Genomic DNA, 10,375 nt, shown 5'->3' with positions numbered 1-10,375 from the left:
TAGCCTCTGAGGATTTCTCTACATTTGGCTATGCCTACGTAAAGGAGGTTAAAACAGACTTTCTTGTTGCTTCTTCTCAGCCCACAAGGCTACTAAACTCTGATGGCTCCCGTATCACAGTTTTTCAAGTATTGGTTTCTTCTTTTTCCGCTTCGATTGGGTAACTTCCTGCTACAGAGCTCAAACAGTAAAATTCGAGAAGCCGAATTGGCTATAAAGAAGTACTGCTCCGCATCGTCTAAAACACATCAAGTGCATAAGAGTTTTTTTCATATCACCCCCTTTGAATAACCTGGTTGCGTTGCGTTACGCACAGATATCTTGCCGGGCTGACACTATGAAAATTAGCGCAGCGCATATACACCTTGGAAATAACACGTGGTCTATAGTGGTCAAATTCTTTAATGCACAGAATTCGTTACATTTCCTATATAATTACTATTTTTCAGGTCGCCCTTCCAGCTTCAGACTTAAGGTTTGCGCTTAACGAGGTCGCTGCTATAAGTTTGACTGTCTCTCTCGGGTTTTTTTTCTTGTGCATTTTCCTCTTATCTTTCTTAGGTACTTTTTATAATAAAATGTTGTATTGCTCAGTTGCAATATCCTTGTGGCTTATAATATAGCAACACGTGTCTTGACGTACCAACTAAATCTCTGCACCAAGCAACTCTTACGCCTTTCCCGGTTAAACTTCTCGCAGGGAACTCCTCGTTTCGGCGTCAATTTTCCTGTTCTTTTGCTTTCAGACCTCCTCTTCTTAAAATGCTTTAGAATTTTTTTATTCTAAAAGGTAGTGGAGATCGCTAGGGTCTATCAAGGCCTCTCCAAGGCACTCCCCTGTTATATCTGTGGTTATAATTTTTTGTGTATTGCTATGATAGGTTCAGGCGTCTCTGGTCTCCTTTGTAAGATATGTTCCTGAAGCGGTTGTTAAAGTTCTTATTTACTCAGAAAGAGTTGCCACGGTGGAAGCCAGTAATCGAGTTTTAACGGTGACATTGTTGTTATCGAACTTAAATTTTGCAAGGTGTAAACATTTATATTCCAGTTATTTTTTGCTGAAATTTCCAACTTTTCCTCCGTCACTCATCGAATGTCGTCGGAAAAGTTAATTTTTTTTTTAAAGTTGGTTTTATACTTCCAATTACAGTTTACGAAAACTTATGCATAGTCAACTTTTCAGAGACTACTATTCATCCGTCGCTAAGTTGGTAGAGCAGAACGAGGGGACGGTAGACAAGTACATGGGCGAGGCCCTTATGGTTCTTTGGAACGCGCCCAGTAATTTTAACTGTTTAGAATAGTTTTTAATAGAACTTTTCACATAATTGGAGTAGAACTCATTTCGAATTATCCAATAAAGGCATGCCGTGCAGCCCTTGATTATAGAAAAGCCCTTAAAAGGCTTTGCTCAGGTCTAATATTTATTTATATATGGACTCCAGCAAAAGCTATTTTATTTGGTGCTATTACACTAGACGTGACCCGGCAAGGATTTCCCAGCTTAGAATATTCTGTTGGTGTTCACACAGGTATTTCTTTTCTTTCTTCTTTAGGCTCCGTAATTAGAAGTTGGTGCTCAGGAAGTTGCCTAGTGGGAAACTTTGGGTCCACTTATCGCCTAAACTACACTGCTCTAGGGGACAGCGTCAACGTGGCCTCAGTACTCACAACCTTAGACAATCTCTTGCCTTCTGGGCTAGCTGTCTTGTTTTTAGCGGCTTCAAAAACTAAACAAAACCTATGGCACCGAAATAATTATTTCCCATGAAACACATGAATTTGTGAAAGGCACGTTTGGTGTCGTACCATTTATATAGTAATGTTTATATACATATAAAATTAGATGTATTTCTGTGTCGCCCATTGGACAAAGTCGTGGTAAAAGGTAAAACAAAGGTTATGCTCATCTACGAGTTGGTAGAAACTTTACAAGAAGCGGATATTGAGCAGGTCTTATGATAAACATTTATTTTGCCGCAAGTGTAGAATTTCTAATTAAGTAATTTATTTTTTAAGAAAAAAAAAGTGGCTCTCTTTAAAGACGCTTTCTATAAGTACATTCAAGGCCATCTAAAGGTTGCTAGAGTCGAATTTATAAAATTTTTGAATATCTACCCAGAAGATACGACGGCTAAAAAGCATCTCAGAACATGTGAAAAATATGGAGAACGCGAAATCGAGTGGAAAGGTTATAACGTCATGACTAAAAAATAATAGGTCTTAGAAACCTTAAAACTTACTCGGACACAAAAACCTTCTGCTTTTTATTAAGTGTTCGAGAAATAAACAGTTTTTAAAATATTACTCTTTAAGTATCACCAAATTAAGAATTATTTAAAACTATATGAGATTTAATGGCAGTATTAAAAAGGAATACCATCTTTTTTAAACTTGTTTGAAGTAATAAAAGTAAAATTACGCATCCAATAATTTCTGCTAGGTATTTTAATGAAACTTGAACTAAAGCAAACACTTCTCTTTATAACAAAATAATATTCACAGCGTAAAATAATAAATAATGTAAATATATATCATTGGTCCTGGCCTCCATCTTAAATTTGTTAAAACCAAACAAAATACAAAGAACACTCTCATCTACTGGCTTAAAAGTTGCTCTTTGTAGTGTAGGGTCAGAGTGGATGAGCTACTGAAAGTGTAGTGCGTTTGGCACTGCCACCACTGCTAGTCTTCGAGCGCAGTGCGTTTCTGTTTTTAAAAAAAACGTAGCGAGATCCTCTTAACTGAGCATTGCACTGAAGCACACAGTTCTGCTTAATGTGCATATTTCAAATACTCGTAACCGGCACTACGATTTTTCAAATTTTCTTATGCTTCCCTGTGAGATTAAAACCTTGCGAAGAAGCTCCTGGGTTTTTTAAAGTTGCTTCCGAGGCTTATGCAAAGGCAGTTAACTAGTAACAGCCATTATCGACATAATGGCACCTGTAAGCGACTGACTACGGGTTCGTCAATTACTCTGGAGAGTGTAAAAGGCTTAAATCCGTTTGCAATGGTTAGACAACAGACACCTCGACACGCTGGTCTGGAACGGAGGGAATATTGGAACATGAACAGCAGAAGTTGCTGCAGTGTGGAAGTATTATTTTTACGTCATCGCCTCCCTCCCATAGTTACATTTAACTTTTGTAACTTTGGCGACGCACACTTCTAAGATGGCTATAAGAAAAGTTGATATATACATATAATTAAGTCATAAATAAAAGTATACGAGTTTATAAAGGTTTGCACGATATACACAGTAGTTTAGGCTTGAACTATCGGTATGTTTACTGTATTCATAGCATTCTCACAATTTGTAATAATAAAGTATTGATTTTTTCATACGACAGTTACGATGTAACTGAGCGTTATGCATCAATCATGGAGGATTCGTGGTCATCCTGAGGACTTTGTTTTAAGATATTTTCATAATATAGTTGTGTCGTCCGCATATTGAGTCAGTGATACAGTACTTGATTTAGGTATGTCTGCCATATAAATCACGAGTAAAGGAGGCAATGAAAGTGATCCCTCAGGGACTCCATTTAAATCCCTCAGCTTTAACTTAACGGTTCCTATACGGTCTGTAAATTATCTATTTAATATATAATTTTTTGTCATCTAAGATAAGTGCATAGAAAAGTGAAACTTGGCCATCCTGTAGACAAACTTTCTGTGCCAAACTTTATCTAAAGCTTTCTCAATATTTAACAATATTATTGCGGTATATTTTTGATCTTTAAATACTTTGGTAATACATTCTAAACTTCTTAGTATCTACTGAAACTAAACTTATGGACCGTTAGTATTTTATATAGTGCCCTGGTTTTTATACAGAGGAAATGAAAACAACCTCTTCTAACTTCCAAAGACTGAAAAGTAGGATTTAGTTAACATGGAATAAAAAAGATCGTTTATAGAGGCAATAGCCTTAATGCCGATATGTTTGAGCATTAGGTTGGATATACCATCCCAAGCCTTTTTGGCCCGTAAGGAGTTGGTTATAGTGGTGATTTCTTCGCAAATAGCAGCATAAAGATTGTCCAAATTATAGTTAGTCTCCTGAAGCCGAAGTCTGTCTTGAATTGTGGTAAGTCTCGAAACATGAGGACAAGTGTTGAGAAACTAGATTTATCTCTGGCAGCATGGGCTACATCAGATTTCATGATATATGGGGGTATGCTTAATAAATTGCGGTAAGATTGCGGGGCCTTGTAAATTCTTAAAACGACAAGTCCACAAGACTTAAACATTTTAGCTTTGTTTCGCAAAGCTTTTTTATGTTTAATCGATCCTTCTTTAATAACTTATTAACTTTGTTGTAACCTTTTGGTCCTTAAAAAGGCCTGTCTTTATATATTTTAATTTAAGCTAGTGTTTCCTTTTAATTGTCTGTTGATAAGCTGGAGGTATTAATAGTTTAAAGAGCCTGGAAGCTTAAAGTTGAGGCAGAATTATAGCATTTTGGTTTGTTGATTCTGGATTATTGACTGCATCATCTTTACCTGACTCTAATGGTGGAAAATTATATTTATTTAAATTTTGGTTCAATAATGTTTGAAAGGTTGGCCAATAAGTTATTTTAATAGTGTTTGATCGTCCTGGAAAAACGGTGCCTTTTAGCTCCATAAGAACTGGATGATTGGTAGAGAACCCGTGAATAGGATTAATACTTGCAGTGACATCAGTGCTGTCCTATGCTGTAATGTAAGTTAGGTCATATGGCCCTAGAATAAGGGAGTCAGATGTATCAGCCCAATTAGTCCTCTCTATTCGCATAGCGGTTTTTACAATAGGCGGGCTTACAATTGAGATCTTCAGCCAACAAAACTGAGCTTGACAAGTTAAAATATATTTTGAGTCTTCATTAAAAAACTTCTTGCTCGGGGACTTGTGAGCTGAGATTTTTGATATGTGATCATTCTTCTGTAATTTGAGGCGGATAGCAATTGCTTCTAAACTCTGAAGATTGTTTATATTTATCTCCTTGTGTTAGATGTCTTTTCTAACTGAAAATTGCTTTCCTCCTCTATCGGAGGCCATGCGAACCCCCTCATTACCTTTGTTTCAATGTAAGAATAGCCTTTATTTGGTAGCGAGTAACAAGTTCAAATAATTCAGGTTTTTTGTTTCGTTAGCAGTCCACGTTCCAAGATTAAATTCTAATATCCTAAGGCAGTATTCTTATTCATCCCGATTGTAAGTTTCTCGAATAAATTGCCTGGTGATTTTAAAATTTGGTTACTATTAACCTTAGTTAGGGAGACTACATGATTAATTATTAATTTATATAAATTAGTAGAAGTTGAAGGTTTTATATTACAACTCGACATTTTTCAGGCATATTTCATTCCTGGTTCCATAGGACTATCTCTAAAAGGAGCATTTTTAGGGTGAGATATGCATTCTTCGTATATTGCAGTGTGGTCGCCCTTACAGTTTGCACATGTTGGCTTTTCACCTTTTTCTTTAGGGTATGATTTCGTGGCATGATACATTGCTTTTAACATATTTGTAGAGGAGGAATAAAATTTTTCTGTGTTCCCGAATAATTGGCATTTAAAGTAACTGATTAACTCTACCGCTATACTTTAAAGTTCTGCATACACTGCAAGTTATATACACTTTTTGCAGATTGCAGTAATTCAACCAATATTAAGGGCAGTGGAGTTCAAAGCTTGTCATATAGAGTTGCGTTCTGATGAGCGCAGATAGATGAAACTTTTAATTTTTTAACTCTCGTTTAATATATTCATCGTCTAGCTCAATTAAGACGCCGCATAAGACTACCTTCATATCTTTTTAAAAAGGTAACTAGTAAGTATAAAATGCACGCTCATTGGCAGTAAGTAGGCTGTACGTTCTCTAGACTTATATTCGGTAGGTACCCATTTTTTATTTCCATGTGTTCCATCTTTAGATAAGTAAAAAAAATGTTGTTAGCTTTATAATATTAAATTTAAAAAGTAAAGTTTTATGAAAGTTTCTTTTTTTTTTCCCTTGTAAAACAGGATTTAAAAAATGCATCTACAAAAAGAAAGCGGCCAAGATAAGCGCACATTATGATAAATGATGAATTAAATAAAATACAGTAACTGCTGTCATGAATAACCAAAAATCTGCTATAATTACTATGTTAATAAGTATAAATACAAACTTTTTTGTTGTGTACAGCTTTATTAAGTATTGTAAAAACTTTATATCAGTTTAACTAAACCCTAACGATACGGTTACTAATTTTACTTAAAAGTAAATTGGTTTTATATTTACTATAATTGTGAGATTAGCATATAGATATAAAGTAAATAAAAAAAATATTATAAAGAGGTTCTCTAAGGTTTTAAAGAGCCGCCCTTACCAATGCACCGTTATAGTTAGATAATACCTTAAGAATAAATTAGAAGTGTATTCAAATTGCTCCCAGCAACTGATTTAAACGTTTAACGTATATATATGTAATATGTAATACAATATAAAGAATTTATAAGGAGACTTTTATTAACTAGTTATTGAGCTGTAATTATACCCCTTCCAAAAAATACAAATATTCCTTAATTGCTCACCTAACTTTTTTTTTACATAAACATAAAGTCTGTTTTAATGGTTATAATTCTAATCTATGACTGGATTACGTTCAAATCATTTTCTATAGTTTAGACGTTTTGAAGCCTATGTATATTCTTCCTTTTTTTGTGATTATATTGTTGTGTCTTTCGTAATTTTTTTTGAGGTATTCTTCGTATTATTTGTTCCCGTAGGCTTTTATGTTCCCGCCTGAAAAATTTTTTTGTAATATGTCTGCTATATTGGAGGGAATATGGATAACTCCGTAGTTGCCCTTTTTCAATTCTTGTTAGCAATATGATATAATATTTCTATATGCTGAATTCTTGTTTTCTGCAATCCTCTCGGCATATTACCTTAAAGCTATGCATCTAGCTTAACAGGACAATTATAGAGTTTTTAATTATGTCAATGCTGGACTTTAACTGCTCAGGGTTCCAGTCTACTAGGAGTATATGTCCCATGGTAATCTGAAAACGTTCGTTGAAACCACAAATGAATAACATTCAGTAAGTACCTTGTTATCTGTCTTCGTTACATTTAAAGTTTAGGATATTATTTTTCTTTTTTGTGTAAATATCTCGACACCCTTTTAATCATTAATAAGTATTTTTCATAATTTTCTTGTGTCATGGGCTAGCGTATGCAAATCAGGTCTTGCATAATTAGTTAGATTTAGGATTTAAAAAATTTATAGTGTTCTGCATATAACCCAGTTTTCTCTTGGGAAGAGGATGTACCTTCACTTTAGTAGGTAGAAGAATTGTGTACTTGATCTTAGTATTATAATAGACGCTTAAACTAGTTGTTTACTGTTGTTATATTATATTATGGTCGCTTCAAAGACCAGTGGTTGTGTATTTATACCCAAATATTTTTTTAACACTACAGACATTTGAAGAGTATACCCTCTCTTGAGTTCTAGAATTATGCGAAAAGATACCAATCTCTAAAGTACACATTTTGCATAGGTTAAGTAGTGTTTAGATATAGCTGCTATTGACGTATTTTAACAAGGTGCTGGTTTTATAAGCCTTGTATGTAAAAATGCAGTAAAAAATTCGGCTGTTTTTATAAACATTTGTTAACATTACCAGCTTAAGAGTTTCGTTAAATAACAATGATGTATAAGTTTTAAGGTTGTCTATGCTCTTAGTTTTATGAAAACCTCTTGCAGTAAGTTTAGCTTAGTAGAAATTGTTTTAACATCAAACCTTTTATTGGTGGTAATGATGTATAAAAAGTTAAAAAACTTGATTCTATAAACTAACTAGCTCTATGGACACAAAAATATCACCTCCAATAGATTCTTATAGTTAAAGTTTTTATTATGATGTTAGTCCATTAAAACAATATTTTAATAGACAATTTATAAGGCTGTTAAAATTTTAAATCTATTAGAGGTAATTGGCGTCTGGACGGTGCAAGTTAGGTTATTAATCAAATTATTTTTAATTTTAATATGTTCTATTCTCAAAGATCTAAGAATATGAATTCTTTTTTAATTGCTCTCTCGTACTGACATTTATCGTTGGTGTCTTTCACTTCGATGAATGTTAAGTGATTGATTATCTTTTGATTTAAGCTTTTTTGTCAAATAGAGTTGGTATTGCAGTTAGTATCTTCATTCTTTCATACTGTCCTTTGAATTAGTACAATGATTTCTCTCTTCTTCATTATCATTGTCTCCGTTTGATGGACCAACAGTTTTTTTTAATGTTATTGCGTTGTAGTTCCTTTTTTTGAAATTTGAGTCTTATAATGAAAACGCAAAGTATCCTATGATGGGTCCTAATTTCAGAGAGCTAAAACATATAACACCAAAGGTTCACCCTAATATAATAATAATGAAAACTGCATGATCTGCTTGACAAACTTTGAAAGGAAAGTTATTTAGCTCAATAAGACAAAGACAAAGAGACTTGAATGAAATTTTATACACACAATTTAACTGGACGCGTTGTCACTATAGCGACAAGTTATTACAGACACTTTATTAACTTTGGCAAAATTAAGACATAAAAAACATCTTAACTCGACCGCATTAAGAAATCAGCTAATATATATGAGGTCGAACTTAATCGCAATTCCAGAAGAGGAGAGTTAGATTATAAGTTATAAGATGGTAAATAGTATTTAATTAAATTACTATAAACAAAAACCATTAAGTAAATATCTTAATTTTTATGCTGAGGATAAGAGGAATGTTGATACGAACGAAGCGTATTTCAAAATATTTTCTAAAAGAAATATATAAGGAAACGAAAAAGATTACTATTTTTGCCTGCAAACATTTTAATAATATTTGTTCTAATATATATATATAAACTAAATGAAAAGTTTTAAATCACAATAATTAGTTAAATAAATCAAGTTAAAAAATTAATACAGAAAATCCGCCTTAATCAAGAAGGATGGTTAAAAAAATGTGTTTAAATTATTGAAAATTTTATTGTTTATCTGTCATATGAAGACTTTATTTCTTCTCTAGTGGTTGTTAATTGCCCTTGAAAATACTTTCTTAGACAAGAAGTTCGTCTAAATCTCTCATTAATATTTTTAAACCGCTTTTCGTGCTACGTCTGTCTCCCTTGGGTCTTGTTCTTTTTCTCGGATCGCCACGACTTTCTTTAAAAAAAATGGTCATTAAGTATAACATGGCATTTAGCTCGAGATTGATTCCCCCTCCATATTTTATTTGAAACATGACCACTCAACTACTATTGACGGTGATTTAACTGTACAATTACGAGGAGGAACATTGACCCGATTTAAAGTGAATCTTGTATCAATAGTTGCTCACTCTGCCACACCCTCTTCTGGTTAATATATCCTAAATTTTATGATCTCTGAGGGCCGTAACGACATGCTTTAACCCTTTTACGGGAAAAACTCTGAGGCTTAAAATAAATTTGTTTAAAGTTCACAGGTAACTAAATTTACCACTTTTTCATACTTTATTAGTTGGCTGCCTAATCCGTTAGGACATGGTACTACTTACTAGATTGTTTCAGGGACGGATGCTGTCGTTTTGAGTCAATTTCCATAGACCTACTCTTTCAAACTGAAACTAGGCAAAAGTGGTAAACATAGTAACCAGTAACCTATAAGGGGTTGAAGGCGACAGGAAGTATCTTCAGGTTTTAAAGATTCCGCGGTAGCTGAGTTCTTTTTATGGAGTGTAGTAATTTTAAAGCTAGGTTACCCAACACCTGTCCTACTGTTATGCAACCGCCATTGAATTGCAAAACCTCTAAATACGCCGGAAAAAAGTATTTTATTACTTCCGCTATTAATTTTGAGAGCTTTGAACACTATCCCTAACTGATTCAAAAATAAGCTAGTTGCCTTCGGCCCCTAGTGAAAAACGGATCGGGGTCGAAAAATCAAATGTTATTTAAAATCTACTACTGAATTTTTCGAGTTAATTTTAAGGGACCTTTAAATTGTTGTTGACGGTTTGTAGCTCTCGAGAAACGTTATATATTGAGATAAAAATTACATTAACGACGTTGTCAGCTATTCTATTTTTGCTTCCTGATAAGCAAGCGTATTGCGATTTAAAATAAATTAAAGGTATCAGGGTTTCCATACAAAGTTAAGATCCTAGGTTCCCAAGACTCTTTAGAAATACCAAGTGCCCACAATTTAAATGATCGATACAAGAAGGAATAAATAAGTGAACTAATAAGTACATAAAACAAGAAAGGAGTTATAACACAAACTGATTACCTGTGCACAGACGAGAATAGAACCTATATACAGAAGCTTAAAGTGGTAATAGAACTTAAAAACCGAAAACAGTATA

Source organism: Zophobas morio, unplaced genomic scaffold, assembly GCF_036711695.1.
Source record: "Zophobas morio isolate AGI-343-1 ecotype UQ-CSIRO unplaced genomic scaffold, CSIRO_AGI_Zmor_V1 ptg000334l, whole genome shotgun sequence".
Lineage (NCBI taxonomy): Eukaryota > Metazoa > Arthropoda > Insecta > Coleoptera > Tenebrionidae > Zophobas > Zophobas morio.
Note: the sequence above shows the minus strand (reverse complement) of the source record.